The sequence below is a fragment of the Myotis davidii genome, unplaced genomic scaffold, assembly GCF_000327345.1.
Source record: "Myotis davidii unplaced genomic scaffold, ASM32734v1 scaffold49, whole genome shotgun sequence".
NCBI classification, from domain to species: Eukaryota; Metazoa; Chordata; class Mammalia; order Chiroptera; family Vespertilionidae; genus Myotis; species Myotis davidii.
The window spans coordinates 7,557,815-7,581,431 of record NW_006300375.1 but is presented as its reverse complement, the minus strand read 5'-3'; the positions used below and the strand labels follow the sequence as shown (position 1 = coordinate 7,581,431).

The 23,617-nt window shown below is 37.7% G+C and overlaps 1 pseudogene; it reads left to right on the top strand.

Moving 5' to 3' along the window:
* Positions 1–13,085: 13,085 nt before the first annotated feature.
* On the top strand, positions 13,086–13,341 carry LOC102772364 (annotated as a pseudogene).
* The last annotated feature ends 10,276 nt before the right edge of the window (positions 13,342–23,617 follow it).

The window sequence follows — 23,617 nt, the reverse complement described above, 5'->3', positions numbered from 1 at the left end:
ATGTAATGAAGAAAAGACAGTTTGCTTGTTGTTTGTTTGTTTGTCTTTTGTTTTTTGGGTTTTTTTTTTTGACAAATGGTCCTGGAAAAACTAGACCTCCACAAGCAAAAAACAAACAAAAAATTTAATCTAGACACAGACCTCACAACTTTGCAAAATTAATTCAAATTGGACCACAGAGCTAAATATAAAACACAAAACTGTAAAACTCCTAGAAGCTCACACATGAAAACAACCTAGATGACCTTGGGTATGGCGATGATATTTTAGGTAAGATACCAAAGGCACAATTCATGCCTAGGTGATGGTTTATGTCTCACCTCACTTGAGGATCAGTGACTTGAAAACTAGCTGCCCCCCTGTCCCCTAATTCCTTTACTAGGTAAGCCACTCCAAAACTTGACAAAACCGGAGGCATTAGACATCAGGGCAAACCTACCCCCACTCCAAGTCTAAGAATAATGTCATCACTAACCCAGTGGGATAGTGGCTCAAAATTAAGTTGAATTAATAGAATATAAACGTTAATTTTCTTCACACCTGAGTCTGTTGACTGAGAGGCAAATCTGCTATATTTAAAATTTTCTTATGACCTAGAGAAATTTAGAGAGACTATTTTTGGATAATATATTTTTAAACATTGTTAACTGTAAAATAAGTATGGAGAATCTTAATAAAAAATTAACTCAAGCTTGGGCAGATGTTATCAGTGATTATATCTGTAGAATTGAGGTGCTAAAAGCTGTGCAGGAGAAGTCCAAGGGCACAACAACTATATTTTAAAAATTACCATGGACATTAACGTATTTATGCCACATAATAAAAGAGAGAATTCTGAAGATTCTATTATCTCAAATGCACAGAAGCAGATATAACTACTTGACTTTCTCCATGTCTTCTGCAAGTTTACCCTGTCTAATATATACTACAAATTTCTCACACTATCAGAAGTATACTCCATTATAGATTGGTAAAGTTGAACATCTGAATATCAGTCAAAAATGTCAGTTGAATGAAAGAATGAAAATGAGAAAAGAAAGCATCTCTGCTAACTTCAAAAGAGGGGTAGGGATAATTAGTCAACAAAGAAAATAAAATTAGAGATATGAATGGATTCTGTACAAATATTTTAAATATTATCTTTCTCTCAGCATGTCTCTTACACTTTTAATACCATATTGATGTTGAGATACCCAGGAATTCTTCTTTATAAAAATAACACTTTTATTCTTTGTTTATTTTCCCAATTAAAAGTAACATTTCAAGTGCCTTTCCATTTGGATAACTATTTAAAAGGCAATGGCATAAGAAGAGATGCAAGTAATTGAATGACTTTCACTCCAAGAAGATGTGCACCTAATACCAGGTCATTATTGAACATTAGTTATCTCTATTATGAATAAGAAAAAAATCCAGCTTCATTCAGATCCCCTAGGGGAAAATGTCAGACAAAAACGTTAAATTCTGTATTTTTTATTAAAGAGGCAGTAAAGACGAGGAGTGGGGTAAAAGTCAGAGGCTGCTTTGTTAAACCTCTGAAAATCAAAGTTCTGAGCAAAGGTGTGACTTTTCTCTTGAATGTTCTCAGTTTCTAAATCAAAAGATCATTTTTAGCTGCCAGTATTGTAAATTGCACCTGCAATCTATTAATCAAGCTATGTTCCTTTTCTCTGACATCATCGGCAGTAATAAAGATTCTGCAAAAGGAACTTAGATGACAGTGTTGGAGTTGATGAATGAGACAAAAAGAATCCAGCCTGCTCCTGCATAACTACATGAGCTTAGCAGGAGGTAATAGTGTTAAAAACTTACTTTCTGTGTCTGAGGTAAGTAGAACCTAGGCCAAGCCACCTAGGGAGAAAAGAAGTGTTGAGGGAAGGTCTGCAAAATTCATTGCCTGGCATCAACCATCTTCACTGTTTGCTTCAGTTCCTGTGGTTCCCTATTCATTCAATTGTATTTTGCTTTACTGCAATGTAAGTACAGATGGAATGCTGATAGGCAAAACACAATCACCGTGTTTTCTTCCAAGGTATAGGTTCATAATTCTTCATAATGGTTTGTCTCTTCTCTGTTGTAATGGAATAATCAAACCAGCACAAAATCATTATATGGCTCAAAAGAACAGCCAAACCCAAACGCCAATGAAATGTCTACCCTTTCAAAGGCAATAATGTATTCTAAATGAAAGACATGTATCCAGTGCCAAAGTAGAATCACAGAATATTTTTAGAGCACATCCAATTCAAGCTCTTCATTATATATATGAAGACTGTTACATGCCTCAAGTTTAAAAGCTAGTGTAGAAGTATATGAATCTGAATTTTCTGACTTTTCTCCCAGTGTTTATTTTGTCATATTTCATAGTCAACTAAACCCGAGTCTCAATCCTGACTGTACCATCAATTGGCTTTATGATATTTGGCTTTTTTTTTTTTTTCTTCAGAGAGTCAATTTCCTCATGACTCAAGTGAAAGAAACCACAGATAACTCATAAGATAGTGTTGAGGATTACAGCTGACTTCTTATTCAAAGCATCAAGAAGAATTCCTGATTCATTGCAGGTGCTAAGTAATCTATATATTTAAAATTTTAATATGCAAATAGACCAAATGGTGGAACAACCAGTCACTATGAAGTGTGCTGACCACCAGGGGGCACGCACGGAATATGGTGGGCGTCAGCAACAGACAGCAGAGCATGGAATGTGGAGGGCGTTGGCTGGGCGGGATGGTGGAGCATGTGAGTGGGGGCACCAGACCAAGGTGGGGCGCTGGTCACTGTCATCGGGCAAGCCTCTGGTAGTTACTGAAAATTCTTTGCTCCTGTGTGCTGTGGTCCTACCCGGCACTTGCACCTGCTGCCGGCTCCCAGTGCTGGCCCTGATTGCTCCTCAGGGCCTCTCCACCTCCCCTTGCTCCTGAGGGGTGATCAGGGCAGCAACCACCGCTCGCACCTTCTGCTGGCACAGGCCCCAATTGCTCCATGCTGTCAGTGAGTGTGAGTGGGGCTGATGTCATCAGCACGTGGGAGGGGCAGTGGCGGGAGGAGGGCTGCTGGCAGACAGGGGATGGGGGCCACAGTGGGAGGGGCCAGGTGAGGGCACAGAGGAGGGGCTAAGACCCACCACTGTGCCCACCGCAGCCTCATGGCCCACAGTTCCTTTCAAGGTGCACAGATTTGTTCACTGGGCCCATAGTAGGTATATATTTAGTACACACCATCTCTGGTTAATTCTGTCTGTCAACGTGGCTAGACTATGGTGCCCACTTCTTTGATCAAATACTGGTCTAATTTTGCTGTGAAGATACTTTGTACATATGATTTAACACTTACAATCAATTGACTTTAAATAAAGAAGTTTACCCTTGATAATGTAGTGAGCCTCATCCAATCAGCTGAAGGCTTTCAGAGCAATAACTGAGATTTCCAGAAGAAGCAATTCTGCCTCAAGACTCTAACATAGAAACCCTGTCTGAGTTTCTGGTCTGCCAGCCACATGCCTGCCTTCTGGATTTTGTCTCGCCAGTCCCCACAATCATGTGAGCCAGTTCTATCTATCTATCTATCTATCTATCTATCTATCTATCTATCTATCTATCATCTTCCTATCTACTTACCTGTCATTTATTGTTCTGCTTCTCTAGAGAAACCTGATAGAATCAGGAAAGGAACTGATAAAAGAATGAAGCAAACGGCCCCTCACCACTACAGTACAAAACATTATATTAGTCTGAAAACAAGGTCTAACTCTGTATGCCACAGGGACATAGTTGGAGGTAAGCTTCACTGACATATTTAAATATAATCATTTTACCTTTTCTTTGAAGTATGAAATATTAGAGTTGTATAAGCATTGGCTCCCTTAATCTAAGCTCTTCATTTTTGGATCAAGAAACAGTTTTAACAATGTCATCACGCTGCTTAAAGGAAGACGGAGACCATGGAGACTAGAATTCAGGTATGCTAACTGATTACAGTCTGCTCATGCTTCTCAAGCACATGTGTTGGTACTGGATTATTTTCTCATTGACCTGATGTGGCAATTTGAGTGTGTCCCATGTGGGATGTATTCTCTTTATATTTTAACAAATAAGGATAAAATATTTTCATGCCTTTTAAATATTGGCATTGTTTTCATCTCAACTGGTAAACAAGAATAATGTTATATAAGAATATATAATTTAATGAAGAAGAGGTAAGTACATTGATGCTACTGTCATAATTATGTCTCTCTCATGCTTCCATTATTGTCTTTTCTGAGAAAAATTGCTGAGTCAGTAATGTTATCTCTGGATACTGACACTTAGGCCAGTGAAGAGTCATCCTCATACCATATTCATCTTTTAAAACCTGCGGTCATTTCTTTTACCTATTTTCATGGACTTACTTGAAAAAGAAAAAGCAAACAAACACATGCCATATTTAGAAGCTGGGGATATTAAAAATTAGCTAGGGTGCACACATTTGTATAAGTTAAACTTCAGAAAGAAATGGGCTACATTCAATTTATAAATGTTTCAAAATCTGTGTTCCACTAGTAGGAGGCAGAGAAATACCTCATCCATGAGGGGTCTGCTCTCCTTTATGCATCAGAATGAGTCACCCCTTCTCTTGCCCATTGGGTTAGTGTCAGAAGAGGCCAAGTCCAGAGTCAGAACTTTCATTATCACCCAAGTCTGATGATAAGGGCAGCCCTTCCCCTTTCATACCCTTGTGGTGTCATCAGAGGCCAGAGGGGAACCTAGACTTCTACCTCCATCTGGCAGTAAATAGATGGCATGACCCTTCTTCCGACCAGAGGAGTGTCAGAAGAAGCCAGATAAGAACAGAATATTTAAATAAACTCCAGTCTTATAACATAATTCCCAAAATGCCCTATTTAAACTCACTCCTCCTACCAAGAACCAGGAACAGCTCAGCTTGAATGGAAAAAGACAGTCAATAGATGTTAACATTGAGATAACATAGATATTAAACTTATCTGCCAAAAAAATTTAAAGTAGTAAAAGATTTTTTTTAGCAAGAAATTAACAAACAAGCCCTAACCAAATGAAAAAAAAACAGAAAATCTTGACAAATAAATAGAAAATCACAGCAAAGAAAGCAGAATATATAAAAGCAACTAAATGAAAATTTTGTAAATAAAAAATACAATGACTGAAATAAGAAATTCAATGAATCAGAAGCAGAATGGAAGTCAAAATAAAAATATAGTGTGAAAGAAACTACCCAATCTTTTTTTTTTCTTTTTCAATTACAGTTTACTTTCAATATTACTGTGTGTTAGTTTCAGGTGTATTGCATTGTAGTTAGACAACCAAATACTTTACTAAGTGTTCCTTCAATATTTCCAGTACCTACCTGAAACTATACATAGTTATTACAGTGTTATTAACTGTATTTCCTGTGCTTTAATTTACATCCCCTTGACTGTTCTGTAACTACCAATTTGTACTTCTAAATCCCTTCACCTCTTCCACCCAGTTCCCCCAAGTCCCTCCTCTCTGGCAACCCCCAGTCTGCTCTCTGTGTCTATGAGTGTGTTTTTGCTTTGCTTTGCTTATTTTGTTCTTTAGATTCCACATATAAGTAAAATCATGTGGTAAACAACCCAATCTAAATAGCAGAGAAAATAGATTTTTTTTTTAAAAAAAGGACCCAAACAAATCCTAAGGGACCTATGGAAATATACAAAAAGTTCTCACATTCATGTCATCAGAGTCTGGAAGGAAAGTTGAAAAGGGGACTGAAAAATAGTGAAAGAAATATGGCTATAAATATCTCCCAATAATCAAGAGACATAAACTTAAATATTCAAGAAGCTTAGTAAATTCCCAATAGGATCAATCAAAGAAATTCATAAAAAGATACCTTATAGTCAAACTTCCATAAACTAAAAACAAAGAGAAATAATATAGAATATATAAAATATTCTCAAAACTCATAATTACTAAAACAAAATATCCAATTAGAAAATGAACATTTCACCAAACTCTCAAAAGCAATGAGAGAAATAATACCTTACCTATAAAAGGAAAACAATTAGAATTGCTGGTGATTTTTCATCATGAACCGGAGAAGCCAGAAAGTGGTAGAACACCATCTTCTTCAACTGCTGCCTGGGCACTCCAAAGTTCCCAGGGAATATCAGGAAAGAAAAGAGTCCCAACTTGGCAGGTGTTATCGATCCAAATTACCAAGAGGTGATTAGGCCATTGTTATATAGTGGGGGTGGAAAAGGTTATGTTTGCTGCCCAAGCAGTCCTCTTGAGTGCATCTTGAGTTTTATGGTAAATGCGCAGATCGGCATCCTCAGCCTGGAAAGGGGTCAGTGATTGGGAGTTCAGTAACCCTCAGGGTCCTGTCTAGGTCACAGCCCCAGGAAAGACACCAAGGCCAATAGAGGTGAAGCTGAGGGTAAGAGGCATTTATCTACATTGATGTAGGTTAGGGAAGATGTGGATATGCTTGTTTTCAGGGTGTAAAGGGAATCATAAAATTAGGATGAAGAAGGGATTGGAAGAGTGGGATTATTTCCATGGATTAAAATGATGCTATATTTTTTTGGTAATTATGGTTGCTCATTTGTTTTTTTTTTGTTTGTTTTGCTTTTCTGTGCTATGTTATGAGAGTATGGAGTTGACAGGACAGGTCCTCTATCGAATAATGGGCAAAAACAGTTCTCCTAGCAAAGCAGGGTGATCAGCAAAGATCACAGCAAACGAGAGCAGTGAGTGGAAAGAGAGAGACAGACGTGTTGGTGGGAGGACACAAATACATTTTAATTAAAGAAGTCTTTCTCTTAACAGGTGACTATAAATTCTGCCAAGCTCCCCAAAATTGCTGTTGCTGGTTGGGTTTGTTGCTGAATTGGGGGTGGTGTCTTGGTGAAAAAAATACACATTCATATTTTTATTATCCAGAGCTTTCCCATTCAGACTTAAGAAATGTGAGCGATTGCTTTGGTGTTAAGATCTGATTAAATTATAGTAAAATTATCTGACAAATTCTAATTACTGGAATTAATAAATGAGTGTGAAAATAAAGAAAGGGAAAAGAAAGGCAGAGAAAGAAAGTGAGAAATAGAGGAGAGGATAGGAGAGACTTTAAAAAGTGGAAAACCAAGAGCTGGTGAAGAGAAAGACAAATGAATAGAAAAAAAGAAAGTCTTTCCAACATAGAAACACTGAGAGGATGAGTATTTTTTTTTAACTTTGGGTCATTAGACGTTTATTTTTATGAACTTTTAACACATGATTGAATAATCAGAGAGAAGTACAATCCTATCACAGATCACTTCATAAAGGTCTGAAAATCTGTTAAAATAAAATACAAAGGGAGACCAGCCTTGGAAACCTCCAGGGCAGACGAAACCAGTTAAATCATACAAGCAAAGCTTAACTTAGTTTATTTTACAAATGACCTGGGTCATTTCTTACTTATGCTTATGGAAAGTATAAGCAAAACTTACTGTTTCCCAAGGTTGATATGAGGAAGCCACTGACCAATTCTCTATCATTTAAGAAGATCCTGATGATATAACCAATCACTATAAAGAATATACAGTTGCTGCTTTATATGCTTCTTTATAACAGTTACCCCTGAGCCTCATTCCATGTTTTGGTTTGAGTGCTCCCGGTTTGCACACTGTCTTTCTGGTGTGTGCACAATATGCTTTTCCTAATTGCTACTTCAGTGATTTCAGCTGTTGCTGAACTTTGACAGGTCCCAGAAGTGAATACTGAAGCTAACTTTTTATAGAGAAAATAAATCTTGAATTTGGCTTTCATCTGACTTACCGTCTGGCTACCAGAGAGGTTGAGAAATGGGCATCTTTATACAGATGTTGACGTTTACAGAGGTTCTTAACTCCTACCCCCATCAGTCTGTCAGGGCTAAGAGGATAGATGATGCCATGATGATGATTTTAAGGCCACTCCAGAAAGGAAGTGAAGTTAATAATAAAAAAAAACCTGCAAAAGTACTTCTGCAGAATTTTCTGTAAAGTTAATGGGTATCTCATATTTTCTAATGATGGAACTCAAGCAAGAACTTTTCAGAGCTATGTAGAGTGGTTGGGAGAGGAGTTCATTGTGGGTAAAATCAATGCCTAATTTGAACTTGCAGGCAAACTGAGCCCAAAATAATGTGACATAAAGATGAAGGTCAGGATTCAAACTTCTATGCCAAACATAACTTCACTAACAAAGGGTCATCCCCTGGGAGTGGGTAGAAACTATAGAGTATGTTCATGTGAGAAGTGGCTGGAGTGAGACCAGAAAGGGTAGATAATCTATGGCATTGTCCTCAGAAACCAAGGTGCCCCCACCAGCTGGCATCTCCTCCTGGCTCTCACAAGGAGACAAGAGGAGGCTGGAGCATTTGGAGGCAGGGGCAAATGCAAATGGGAATTCTCTTTTAAAGCATTGATTTAGAGACAGAGAGGAAGGGAGATTTATTGTTCCACTTATTTATGCATTCATGGGTTGCTTGTTGTATGTACCCTGACCAGAGATTGAACCCAAAACCTTGATATATAGGTACAACATTCTAACCAACTGAGCTACCCGGCCTGGGTGTAAGTGGCAATCCTTGAAGGCAAAAACAGTTACTGTCTGGAAGTCAAGAAGAGGCTGACAACTCCTTTGGGAGAAGTAAGAGAAAAACAGCTAACTAGTCAAGAAAGTGTTAAAGCTGTGCAAAGGATAAGGAGTTTAGACCTGATCTACTAAGTACTCAGAGATTGTTGTTGGGAGGAAATGAGATGACACATGTGAGAGCACTCGGTAAATGGAAAGACTCTCTGCTAATGTGAGCCATTAATACTATTATTCTCATCCATTACAAGTTCCTGAGCAGGGGAGTGACTTCAAAAGATTATTGTGGGAGAGATGTGCACAATGGCTTGTAAAGGCCGGAAGAGTTCAGGTGAGGAGAGCTGTAGGATTTTGCTGACTCAGCTTAACGGAGAGTTGGGAATATTCCTTAAAAAGTACAAGTCCTCCTTTCTCCCATCCCTCTCCCCACAAGACCCTGAGGAAAGCCTTATTTTGGCCTGAAGAGACAGCTGACAATAAAATCCTGCTTCAGCCTAATGTAAACCAAGAAAACATTGTAACAGATGCTTACGGTAATCTTTAAAAACACTGGTGATCTATCTGTGTTTCTGACTCTGCTTTCTCTGTGTTTGGCTCAAAATATTTATCACTTCTTCTTTTACTTCTCATTCAAGAGAAGCAGATGTCACAGTGCTTATAGAAATCCATCTGTGTCTAGGAAGAGAAAAACCCATGAAAATGGAGCATGGGCCTCTGATTTTGGCTTCTTCACAGAATACACACCTGTAGGGAAGCACAGGATTGGTTGGAAAGTCTATAAGGAGGACTCTCTGAAAAGTCAGAGGCCTCTAGGTGATTCTTGCCGAAAGAGACAGACCCTGTCTTAACTTTTCCAAACAAGTCTGAGCCCTGGGTGTTTTACTGGAGTCTTTATGTTTAGACTTCAAACCATCCTTGTTTAAAGGAGACTGCAGATGCAGTGTTTTCTCAAGGATACTTACCCTGCTGATGGTATCTAGAGGTTAATTTTAGTTCAAGCTGTTGCTACAATAAAAGCCTATGGAGGTAGGTGAAGGGGGCTGTCTGGTTCCTTTAGCCAGGCAGTCCCTTAGCCCTCTCTTTCACAGGAATGTGTATCAGAGTAATCATTCATCAGTCACTCAGGGTCTGCCGGTCAGCCGCGGCACACACCTTATATCATTAGTGCAGTACTAAGGTTAGGTGAGTAACATGTTCCCACTTCCTCAAAAATTAAGTTCCTAAATCAATTCCTTCTATGTGCCTTATAATACAGTTTAATACTTCATTAACAAGAACAACAATAAAAAACCATGAAGAAATATGCATTTTTAAAGAAGATAAATCCTTAGGGAGGGAAGTTGGCTTGCCATATGAAGAAGGGAGGTAACGTTGCTGAGAATAAAGGCTCAAGATGGATAATGTGGAACTGCAATTCACAGAAAGAATGATGTGTCTTGCAAATTGAATGATGAACTGCCAGGAACAAAATTAGAAATCAATATGCTATATAAAAATTAGTCAGCGTAAGACCAATAGCAAAATACAGTAATTATTTTTAGAGATGGGATTGAGAATCAAAGCAGAAGTACTCGAATTAAATTGAAGGCTGCCACACATTTCTCAAGGGAACAACACCAAAGACTGTCAAAGTAGCATAGCCTTTCTTCTTCTTCTTCTTCTTCTTCTTCTTCTTCTTCTTCTTCTTCTTCTTCTTCTTCTTCTTCTCCTTCCTTCTTCTCCTCCTCCTCCTTCTCCTTCTTCTTCTCCTCATTTTGGCTTAAAATAAATAAAATACCTCAAACAGGCAACCCTTATAAGTGAGCCAGGAGAAAGCCACACTCAGAGGAGCACCGATTCTTAAACAGCATTTTTGCACACGTTGTTTGTTATTGACATCATTGAAATAAGCATCTATTTGCAGCATCTAAGAAGGATTTAAGCATTTATCTTAGAATGCTAGAATCTGGTTATTGTGGTGTACTCACCATGCTTAACGGGAACATGGAAAGTGGCTGAGGAGATCTGAGCCTTCAAAGCAGAGGCTCTGACCTCCGGCAAAGCATGTATAGGTGTGTACACACACACACACACACACACACACAGATACACAGCCTGTCCTCACTCAGGACAAGTATGAAAAAGAAATTAATTTATAGGCTTCCTTCATAATGTTCAATAGAAAAGTGTTTGCAACTTACTAATATTATATTTATGTAAGAGTTAGCCAACATAAGTAAGAAGTTCTAAGATTCTCTACTTTAACCATGGGGATGTTATAGGGCTGGGGAGTTGTATATCTCTGTTACAGGAAGCAAGAAAATGTGCACAAGTTCAAAGGGAAGAGAGAGATAAAGAAAAATAATCACTTAAAAGAGAAGTATGTATGTGAGAGTATAAAACATGAATGTGCTTAAGAATACAGGTCTTGTAATTTATAGATCTAAAGAGTGAACAGTTGTTTTGTTGTGATAGTGTTCTTGTTATTTCTTCACTGGATTCACTTGGCACCAGGCTTTGGGTAGAAAAAAATGATGAGACCAGATCATAAGGATAAAGCATCCTTACACATGGAGCTGGGTCTGTCTCAGCCCGGAGGAACGAATCCACTGAGAGGAAATGAGTATCTCCAGTGTGAGGTGTCAATTCCTGTCCCTAATTGAATATGTATGCTGTAGCAGTAATTTGAACGTTAAGCTAGGGTTTAATACACACAAGTGCAATAACTGGTTAGTGGATGAAAAAGAGGGTTTAATAAATTCACACATAGTAGTTTCGGCAGAAACATTGCAGTGAGAAGTTGGCCACCTCCACCGGGAAGAGGGACTTTACCAGAATGTGATCATGCTGGCACCTTGATCTTGAACTTCCCAGCCTCCAGAACTGTGAGAAATAAATTTTGATGGTTAATCAACTACCCAATCTACGCTATTTTGTTATAGTAGCCTGAACAGACGGAGACAGATCCTAATATATAGTTTGAGCAATGTGCTTGTTTGTTGCCTTTTTTTTAGGGTTTATTTTAGGTCCCCCAAATGATTATTCTTTATAATAGGCTTTTTTTTTTCTTCCAACAGAGTCACTAACAGTATGGACAAATAAAGTTTATACTGTGGCACAGATAGCAATTGTAGCTTAGTATCAGACAGCTGTTTTAGAATTAGGGAGGACTCAGAAGGAGTGGGGCTACTCTGTATGCCAGCCCCCAAATACTATAAAGGGAGCTCAAAGCACAGGCCTTTGTGTATTTGTGTGAATCCATACTATCATTTATAATTATTAAAGATAAAATTGAATTTTAAGGATAATGAAAACGAATAGTGGAATGAAAACCTTGCATCCTTAGTTTGTAGTAACACCTCACTTTTTAAGCAACACTTAATTTCAACCTCAAATATTTGGAATACAGCCAGTAAACCTGTAGTGAGTATAAAAAAGCATTAGAAGAGATTGAGTAAGTAATTAAAATAATTAAAGTTTATTTAATTTTGGTGTGAGTATAAATTTATATAATGTTTGATAAAAGAACTTGGAGATATATATAGTGCCTAATTTTTGAGAAAGTTAGACCTTGAAATCACAATTAGAAATCAAAGTCCAGTTTTTGTTGGACAAAAATGATTTTCATAGAATTATAGCCAAAAAAGGAATTAATAGAAACATTATGTGGAACAGAGGAAAATAGCTAAATAAACTATGGCATATTTCTACCATAAATTTTATATGAAAATTAAAATTCTTGTGTTTAAAAGTTATTTATTGACATGGGAAAATATTTCAATTTAAATGCTAAGTAAAAAAAGCTGGATACAAGCTGTTTCATTTAAAAAAATAACATTAAAGATAATCACACTAATAGTAATAATATTAAACACTAACAGTAGAAAATACACTAAAATATTGAGCTGTTGTCTGGCTGCTGAGAAGAAAGATGGTGTATTTATTCTTCACATTTAAACCTTTCTACATTTTGTTATTGTTTAAATAATAAGCATGGGTCGATTTTCAGTCAGAAAAAAATTATAAAGAGCAACCAAATATCTCCTATAAAATGCAAGCTCAAATGCTTTGCTTTTAAATGACCTCCCACAGCCAGCAGAGTCTTATTTTAAACGTTTAACGATTGGATTTCAAACTCACAGCAAATTGGTAGCAGGAATTTAAAAGGAGGGATGATGGGATCTACTATATAAAGACAGAGTGGCAAAATATAAAATAATTGACACCTTACTCCCTAAGGAAGGAACAGCAATATTATGGAAAAATGTGCAAGTCCTCTAAAATCATAACTTACTGAGACCATTTAGAGCAGGGACTAATGAGCTACCCATCTCGACAGCCTTTCAGGGAATCGATAATATGTGGAAGAAAGATTTCTGCAACAAAAATTAAAATTATTTGATTTAAGTCCCTGATCGTGACACCTCCTAGCTTGTAATCTTTTAAAAATTATGGAGCTTTTTTTTGGCCTTTTTGCTTCTTGCCACTTGTGCTGACCATGTGCCTGGTAGCCATGCCTCGCAAAATTGAGGAAATCAAGGACTTGCAGCTCACAGCCAGATAAAATGATGCCAAATCTGTCAAGATCAAGAAAAATAAGGATAATGTGAAGTTCAAACTCCCATGCAGCAGATGCCTTTATACCTTGGTCATCACAGACAAAGAGAAGCCGAGAAGCTGAAGCAGTCCCTGCCCCCAGGTTTGGCGGTGAAGGAGCTGAAATGAACCTGACAGACTGATCTGTATTAAAACGTTAAAAATTAAAAACAATTTTTAAAAAATTATGTAATATCTTTAAGACTCAGAATTGTCAACTTCTAAATGGGAATAATCAGACAATAAAGTGGCAAAGGCCTGGAGCAGGGAGTGGGGACAAGGGTCACTGAAACCCAGCAATCCTATTTAAAGATGTTTTAAAACAATTAAAGTTATAACAATCTAACTGCCAGAATTGCACTCTGGGCATCATATCTTTGGTAAGTTTTGTATAATCAGTTTGTTCTTTCCTAATTCAAGGTGAGTCAAGTGGTTTTTTCCTGAGCAGGATGCAAGGGTGATTTCTTTCCCAGGTTCTTGTCCAGGTGGATTTGAAGAATGAAGCCATGGACAAAAGGTGGTGTATCAGTGATGGCGAACCTTTTGAGCTCGGCGTGTCAGCATTTTGAAAATCCCTAACTTAATTCTGGTGCCATGTCACATATAGAAATTTTTTGATATTTGCAACCATAGTAAAACAAAGATTTATATTTTTGATATTTATTTTATATATTTAAATGCCATTTAACAAAGAAAAATCAACCAAAAAAATGAGTTTGCATGTCACCTCTGACACGCGTATCATAGGTTCGCCATCACTGTGGTATATGAAAAGGTGGAAATTTATTGGAAACAAGTACAGACTCCCATGTAGGGAAGTTGTCCCAAAGGGGGTAACCCACTAAGCTCTTTTTCCTAAGGTTTATAAAAGCTGCAGTTCTTTGTTTTTTTTTTTTTTTTTTTTTGTATGTATCCTAGATGATTCTCTTTTTTTTTTCTTTCTTTTTTTTTTATTGCTTAAAGTATTACAAAGTCTTGATGCTGCCTTCCAATTGGTAGAATATCAACTTCAAAGCTTAAAACCCACATGGTGACCCCTCTTTTTCTCCCCCTTCAGTGGTAGAATTCTCTATCTCCTGTGAAATCTGTCTTCCTCTTTCTCCCATTTGTTGGCATTTCTCTATCCTCTGTGAAAGTTTGTTTCCTCTTTCTCCCCATCCCCTGTGGCTGTTCCCTATCTTCTGTAAATGGATGTCTTCCTCTCCCCTTAGGCTGGCACCTCTTTTTTTCCTCTGTGAATGTATGCCTTTGGGCAGCTCCAAGCCCCCACCTTTGCAGTTCTCCCCCATCGACCCTCTTTATTCCTTAAAACTCCCTAAATTTGCCCTTTTTACCCCTAAAACTCCTTTCAAAGGGAACCATAACCTATAGGTAAAGTGTCAAAGTGAAGAGTTTACAGTCTTGTCCTTTTGCTCACTACCTTTCTGCCTCCGTGGATTTCCAGCCATGGCATAGATACATTTTTCCAAATGAAGCAGATAAGAAATGAAGAGATAAGAAACAACAACTTGGAAAGAGTCTAGAAATAGCACACCATGTGCAATGAACCTACTTTCAGCTTCCACAGTGTTTTTTTGCCCAACTCCCTACAAAGGGCATCCAGAGAAGCCATTCTGTCTACTCCAGAAGTGGAGTCACTTGCATGGTGAGCAGAGAAATGGGCTCAGTTGTGGGCTCAGTGAACTCACTTACCTTATGAGTGGCCTGAAACTAGCACAGTTGAAACAAAAAGAGATTCAGAGAAAGCTGGGATTCTTGTGAGCATTTGATGCTCTCCTTTAGGTCTTAAGAAAGAGTTTTCTAGGAATTGTGACCACAAAATTTGGAAATTGATTCTATTTTGTGTCATTGGGTAACTGCTTCTAGCACTCAGCTGATATATACTGGTCCCGTCCAATCATTTAAAGAGCATATCTCTTTGGAAAATAGTAAGGTTTTAGATAACATTCAGTCTGGCCCACAGGTTAAAATTGAATTGGTGATACTAATTTTATTATTGTCCTCCTGATGTTTTTCTAAAATGATGCCTGCATTGGAAATACATTTTTGAGTGCTCCAATGTAACCAATGATGAGCTAAGGCATAATAAAATGATGTTTTTTGTTAAATGCATGATACCCACTACTTCATACTTTATCTATTTTTGAGCTGCAGGTTGGAATAATAGGTATTTCTTAAATTGTATGATGATTGGGTAAGAAAATGTATAGAGAATAGAATTAGTATTTTAAGAATTGTATTATAAAATAATAAAATAGCATAGATAATGACAGTGGAAGAAAAAGTATGTGTTTTTGAGGCAGAGTAGAGTTTCATAATTTTTGTGTGATTTTAAAAATCAATGTAGAAAATAATGGAGAGATAAATAGAATAAAAATGTATTTGTGGTAGATTTATGAGTATTTACTTTCCTCTCATCCTAAAAGTTATCTTCAGTCAAAAGAGCTTTGACCATTTCTCCTGTAAAAAATATGATCCAACAAAGAAGATCCAGATGGTTAGTGGAATGAAGTTACTGCTTGATCTACAATGTCGCAGAGCAGATGATTGGATAGTTCTCACGTTTATTCAGATTCATGCTCTGTTTAGAATAGACCTGAGTTTTCAGAGAAGGTCTCCCCGTATATTAACACTTTTCATTTATTTCAACTGTTCTTGTGGGCCATACTAGCCAGTAAGTAGAGAATTAAAGTTAAGTCCTTACACAGGGAGATCAGTTATAACGATCTGAAGATAGATGGGGAAATATCTCTTTATTTTAATGGCAATATTCAGGCCTTTGCTTTGAGGTAGGTCAACAAACCATTCTTTATTCCAGGAGTTTATTAGAAAATGTAATTTAAAAATAACCCTGCCATGGGCTTGCCAAAGGATAATTTTGGAGGTTGGAAAACAAATTCAATGTTACAACCAGAGAGTAAATTATCTGAGCTTTGTCTCAGGATATTATGGATGAAGTGTAAAGGAACACACACACACACACACACACACTCAGTCTCTGTTTTCTCCAGATAGCAGCCTATATCTGTAAAACTTAGAGGAATTTTCTTGCTTAGCCTATATTAAATATATCACAATTTTAGGTTTTTAATTTGGCAAGGAAAGTGCCTTGAAGCAGAGAAAGTGATAAAACTAACTTTAACAATATAAAAATACCAATTTTCAAGGATAGTATTTATCATTTGCATAATGTGTTATGTGTAAGACCAGGTTTGGCCATGGTGGTTTAAGATGATAATGTTTACATATTTGAACAGGTTATAAAGTTGTCTTTCAGTAAGAAGGCAATGATTAAGGCTAGGAGAGCCCATGAGAAACTGAATGCAAAGGAAAATACTAAATCCCTCTAAAATTCATGTGCCCAACACCATAAATTAGAATCTCACCTCGATACCTTCTGTAATATGTTACAACTTTAATTATTTTTAGTTTCTCTGGAGCAGTATTCCAAAGGGCTGGCTCATCATAGTATCTATTGCTTCATCCTAGAATACAGGTACAAAAAAAAAAAGAATTATAACTCCTGGACTGGTTGCCGACGTGATAATAAAATGAATGCATGAAAAGTAGCCCAAGGAAGAATATTTTATTAGATCAATTAATATTGTAGAGGAGCTTTGTTCCTGGGTTAATCATTAGTATGAACTCTTAGCTGGTAGTTAAGGTTTGGGGCTAGTCATAAAAGTGACTTGGAAAGGACACCTCTGTCTTTATTCTCTATCAAGGACTCTAACTCAGATTTATTCAATGTGGTATCTGAAGATTTTTCAAATGACACATTTTCCAAAGGAATTTGAAGAAGGGTGTTGAGTTACTTTTTAAGGGTGTTTCACTCATTTTCATTAGAACTTTTATGCAGATGAAGAAAACATGAGAACAGCTAGGTACTAAGTTATTGATCATATTTTAAAAAAATAAAATATAATGCAGATTTAGCTTAATGTAAATGCAACCTCGATAGTTAGTGCCCCCTATGATCCCTCACTTTTTAAAAAAAAAAGTGTTAACTTTGGGTGTTATTATGTAGTTTGTACTGTCTCTTCCGGTGTCAAATCCTATCTACCGGATGGTGGAACTTGATTAATGACAATAGGACTGGTAGGTCTGTGTTCCAGACCACCCAGTGAACCATGCCCCTCTCTTTTGGATGCCTACAAAAATATGAGATATCTGGTAGACCAGATATCCATTCCCTCTTCTCCTAGCCTAGCCAACCTTTCCGAGAAAGGGTCCTTACAATGTCACAAGTGACTTAAAATATTAAAATGACAAATATTATCAGTCTTACTAAGTGTTTCCGACTGTGATGTCACATGTTATTGGTACTTGGATTCAATGTTGTGTATTGTGACGAGTTATTTAAAAATTAAAAAGAAGAGAAAAGATTAGAATTCATTGTATAAGAACAGTGTAAACGTTTTGAGAAACCTTTTTTTGTTTTGTTTTGGTTTTGCATTTGTATAATATACTACAGGCTCGGTGCATGAATTCATGCACTGGTGGAGTCCAGTTGGCCTGCCCCAAAGGGGGCCGACTGGGGGCAGGGTTGGCCGGGGCGAGGGGCAGTGGTTGTTCTGGTCGTTCTGCCATTCAGTCACTGGGCTTTTATTATATAGGATTAGTCAGCTCAGACAGCCATAACAAAATATCATAAATTTGTGTGGCTTAAACAACAGAAATGTATTTTTCTCACAGTTCTAGAGGCTGTAATTTGGGTTCAGGGTGCCAGCATAGCATCATCTCATACACCAGAAAGTGGTGGATCGATTGCCAGTCCGGGCACATGCCCAGGTTGCAGATTCAATACCCATTCCAGTGAGTGCAGGAAACAACGGAATAATGTTTCTCTCTCTCCCTTCTCTCTGAAATCAATTAAAATGAGTGATAAATAAATAATGTTCTATAAATATGGTTTTAATGGGAAAGACATTAGTGATCTATGAAGTGAAAAACTCGTCATAACACATAAACAGCATGACACCATTTTTTTTTTAAAGTATTGATTTCAGAGGAAGGGCGAGGAAGAGATAGATAGAAACATCAATGATGAGAAGCATTGATCAGCTGCCTCCTTAGGATCAAGCCCAAAACCTGACTGGGAATCATATCATGACCTCCTGGTTCATAGATCGTTGCTCAACCACTGAGCCCCATTTTTATCAATTCCAGGTACATGAGGTACATCGGCAAGATCTCACCCCTAGACAAAAGCCTGGAATTGCCCAAACTCCTTTGCAGCTAGATTTCTGGATATGAATTAGTTTCTGCCGATTGGATGCGCTTGCACAATATTTTGAAGGCAGAAGTGGGGCAGAGGCATCTTCCCGCAGTTTGGGCTGTTTGATGCTGGTGATCATGTTTGCAGAGATGTGGAGGCTTTCTGCAGCAGAATCCAGGCTGTGCACAGGCAGTTGTGGCAGAGGCAGTGCCCAGTGACCTGTTTTGTGGGAGCTGGAGGGCACTTGCGGGGGCAGCAGTTTCCCTATCCCTGGGTTACAGCTGTGCCAGAGTGTCCTATAATTCAGTTGTGGCTGAGAAGGCACCTCCTCCCACTGGTCAGGGAGTCTTTCCTGGGGGTCCAGCCTAATAACCAATCCTCCAGTTTTCCCATGATGTCCCAAGCACTAATTCCCTGTGCTAATTTCTTTCCTGCCTAAAATAGCAAATATCTAAAAAACATTTCGGATCCTCTGCTTTCAAAGAAAACAATGCCGCACAGGGTCAGGTATGAGAAGTGGGTGAGGTGTTGCAGAAGGCTCCTTCTTTGAGTCTTAGCTTCCTCTTTTGTAGAACGGAGACCAAAGATTATCTGTTCATAGTTACTGAAGACCGTGGCAGCTGTGTTTACCAAAGATGGCCACAACATTTTCCATCTCTTCTGTGACCTTGTCACTTTCCACCACGTCCTCTCTCTTGAAGCGGGACTGACCTCTGACACACTGGTAGCCAGTACACTGGTTGCCCATAGAATTCCAAGGCCAAGGTGGAGAAGGCGCAGGGGCTGCAGCCCGAACCACTCTGCCAGGGTTTCCAGCTCCCCTGCTCAGGGCTCTGGCTGGCGTGGGGCCTTGCCCTCCTGGCTCGCTTCCCCTCTGGTGAGTGGCCCAGCACCTCGCTGCACACCATGGCCCACCTGACAGTGCTTCTGGGCCCAGCAGGTGGGACAGGGTAAGAGTTCAGGTCAGGCCTCGCGCCTCCTAATTTCTGTATGCCACTGCCCCCTGTGCCCCGTGACCCCTATTCCTGCCACTGGTCCAACTAGGGCCAGATGCCCAGGTGCTGTGCACAGCCCGTGGGGACTGCTGTGGCCACCAGGAAAGCCTCCCTTCCACATCTTTGACTCCGGTGACCTGATCTTAGGTCAACTTCCATCAAAGAAGAGCTGCTGGAGACCGTGCACCTCCAAGGTCCCCAGACCCCAAATTTCTGCCAGCCAAGGTGGTTGGCCAGCTGGCCCCGCCCTGATTGGGGTGTTGGGGGGTGCTCCAGCCCGGATCAGACTGGTAACCTGCCGCAGTGCGTGTCATAGCCACTGGTCATTCTGGTCGTTCTGCTGTAATGGTCATTGGGTTTTTACTAGTATATATATATATAGATATTTCTTACTATGGGTTTGTACTGGATTGACTAGTGTTCCCTCAAAATTCATGTCCACCCAGACCCTGTAAATGTGACCTTATTTGAAAATAAAGCATTTGCAGATGTGATGAAGGAAAGGTGATGCTTAGGGTGAGTCCTACATTCAATAGATCTGGTGTCCTTGTAGGAAGAGGGGAATTTTGACAGACATACAAGAAAGAAGGACATGAGGCAGAGATCAGAATAGCATAGTCATACACGAAGGAATACCAAGGATTGCCAACAATTCTGGCAATAATTCTGGCACCTTGGTTTTGGACTTTTAGTGAGAGAATAAATTTCTGTTGTTTGAAGCCACCCACTTTGTAATACTTTGTTATGGCAACTATGTAAAACTAATACTGCTTTTAACAAATATTTAAAAGTCTCTGGAATTGGTTAATTGGGACTTCTCTTATAGTGCAAAAGAAGTCCCCTAATGTCCTCAGGAAAGAGGAAGGCTCCTTTCTGTCTTTCCCTGCCTCCCGTGACTTTAGTTACACCGCTGTGCATCAGATAAATTCCTTCTTAAATCTTTCCATTCTACCACCTCATGCCACCCCAAGGTAGAGTGATCAGTCTGCAATTAAAGCCTAAGATGTAATTCTCTCAGAATGTAAGATTCTCTTTCTTCTATAGTAGGAGATCTTGTTGGTGCTCAAGAAACAGTTGTGAAAAGAACAGATGATGTTTCTGATCTCTTGGGATATATGGGAATAAATAAATCTTTTTCATGCTTTAACATTACAACTTCTGGATTTTAGAATAGATGTAAAGAGCCTTGATGCCAAGAGATGTTCATATTTTATTCAGAGATAATCATATTTCAGTAGTGGCCCAATTTGAAATTGAGTGGACCTCAGCCTCCTCAGTGATGGTAGGCCCAAAATCAATATACTTTTATAACCTGGGTCACAGTTAGGACTTATAAACCATTCTGATTGGCTATGCTCTTTTAATTGATTGAAACATTATGAAAGAAATATTTCAGTTCTTGCTGATTATAAAAATTATTAAATATGTAAAGTTAATTTCACAGGTGAATTTCTATCTTTATCAATTACATTCTAGCTTGATCATTTGTAACTGTTGATTACTATTCCATAATAGAAATGTAGTTTGATATATTTAAACATAGATTCAGGCTGTTTAAAATTCTATAATATTAAAAATGATTCTAAAATAATATAAATTATACTGCAATCAACACCCTTGTGTGTATAACTTTATACACAAATGTTCAGAATTTTAGTGTGCTGCAGTAGGATTATTGAGCAAAAGTCAGTAGATTTGAAATTTTGATGGATGGTGATAAAATGCCCTCCAATTTATAGACTGACCAACAATATATGAGAATGCTTATTTTCTCACAACCCCAAACTGAATATCATTAAATGCTTTTAATTTTTGCTATTCTACTGAGTGATAAATAATTTATCATTATTGTTTAAACTGTTTTTCTGATTATCAAAAAAGTTTAATTTCATTTTATGTATTAATATTCAGATATTAAATGGCCATTTTATTTTCCCCTGTGCTACAAACATATATTTAATTAAATATTTACTTTCTACTCTTAGGTGAAAAAATAATTATATACTTTTTATGGGTATTAAATTTTGTGATGAGTACTGCATATGTTTTCTTTTAGTCAATTGTGTCTTTTAACTCTGTTTATGATCTTCTATCCTAGTCATAAACTTTTGTTGTCAACATTTATTCACACTTTACTTTTTGGCATTAGGATTTCCGACCTTTATTTATTAGCATTTGTTTGCTTTTTAGTACAAAGGGAGTAGCCGATATTCTTGTCTGTGGTTATTGAGTAGTTAAGCTGTTCTACCTATTTGTAATGCCTTGCAGATTATCTATAAATTTCCATGTGTGCATAGGTTCCTTTGTGTGCTCACTATTATATTCTTCTAATCTATTTGTCTAACTCTGGATCAGTGAGATGCTGTTTTAACTATAGTTATTGCTAGTAGTTTGCTTATTTGGTAGGTAAAAAGTTTTGTCTTTGTTCTTAATTTTATTAGTTAGCTTTTTGTATTTATTTTTCTGTAAAAATCTTAGAATCAGCTTGTTTGGTTTAAAAAATGTCATTGGTGATAAATTTAAGGGATATATTAATTTGGGAAAATGAATATCTAGGTCTTTCCATTCATTAAAAATTTCCTTTATGGGTTTAAATAATACATTTTTTTATTTTTCTCACATGAAACTTTAAAAATCTTGTTGGGCTTATTTGATTTATTTGTGAAATTTTACAATTCTACTCTGAAATAGATTTTTTCTTTTGTTGTTGTTTTTGGTAGGTAGCTGGGTGCTGAAATATTCATTTTTCTATGTTGAGCATGCCATCCTATTGAATACATTACAGTAATAGTCCTGTTCTACATAGATATTAGATGCTTTGGTGTGAGACTCTCTTACCATTCTCTTTTATTAGCTTCTTAATCCCGGTGATTGTGGAGAGAAGGAGATTTAATTTTTTAAAAAAGTTATATTTATTAATAAGTTTAAATTGTAAAATGTTGCTTGAATCATGAGGCCAAAATGAACTCTCCGATTTCTCTTTCTGAGTGATAACAGCTTTAGAGTTATAGACCTCTCCTTTAAAAAAGAATGGTATTGGGAGAATGTCTTAAAGGGCAATGGACAGCAGTAGGAGGAAGAAGAAACACACTGTGCCTGAAAGGTGGCACAGAGGACTGAGCTGGTGTCAGGAAGTGCAGCACAGGTTTGAATATCCTGTTTTCCTCAGTTTGGGGAGAGATACAATGGGAAGAATTCCATGTGGGGTAGGTTTGGAGACTTTGGGGCCTTTGTGTGATAATGTGGCCCTGTTGTGGTATAACCATCTCAGCCTTCCAACATCACACCTCCTCTCTCTTGTTTGATAAGGCTTTTTCTCCATGGTTTGTAGAAAGACCCTGCTAGTGTCTTATCAGAGGAGTTTCCATTTCAAGAGGAAATTAATTTTCCCCGGGGGCTCCTTTCCCATCATTGCTTGTTATCTCCAGGCCTGCACTGAGAATCCAATTCTAGTATGTATTGGAGACCAATTAGGAAGTCCAACATGGAGAGAAGGTCCACACAACAGAGGCTTCAAGATTTCCCTCATTTCCCTTGTCTTTCTTTTCCCCTCCCTCCATTATTTATGTGTTTGTTTGTGGAGGTTAATTATAAATTTGGGTCTAAGCATAGCTGATTACTGAAACAATTGCAAAAGAAGCAGGGGGAAAAGTCATTGTTCAGGGATTCTTAACTTAGAGCTGAATCTGATAAAATATAATAATTTGAATTGTTTTTTTGTGTGTGTAGGGATGTGTAGAAGGAGTATGTTTGGGGCTCTATACCACCAAGTTACACTAAGTTAATTAGGAGCTTTTAAATTTTTTATTACTGAAAGAGGTTTTGTGGATATTGGAACAATACCTAGAATATAATGGGTAGTCAAAAAATACTTGTGAAAGGAATAAAACACACTGGGGAAGTAGTGAGAGTGATTGCAAGATAATTGAATTTTAAAAGTGTTTGGCTGATTAACACCCAAGTCTCCCTTCTTTGGGGGTAATTACTCATATTATGTGAGTCTTGGTGAAAGGTTGTACATGCCTCTAATTTTTTTCCATTTTGGTCTTAGAAATTCACTTTTTCATCAATAAATGTTACTCATTTGAAATGATTTCCTGTCTTCAGAAAATTGTTTAATTTCTGCTTTGATTCTTATTTCTTTTATTTTGCTTACTTTGGGTTTAATTTGTTCTTCTTATTCTAGATTCCTTAGGTGGAAGGTTAGATTATTCAATTTAAGTATGGAT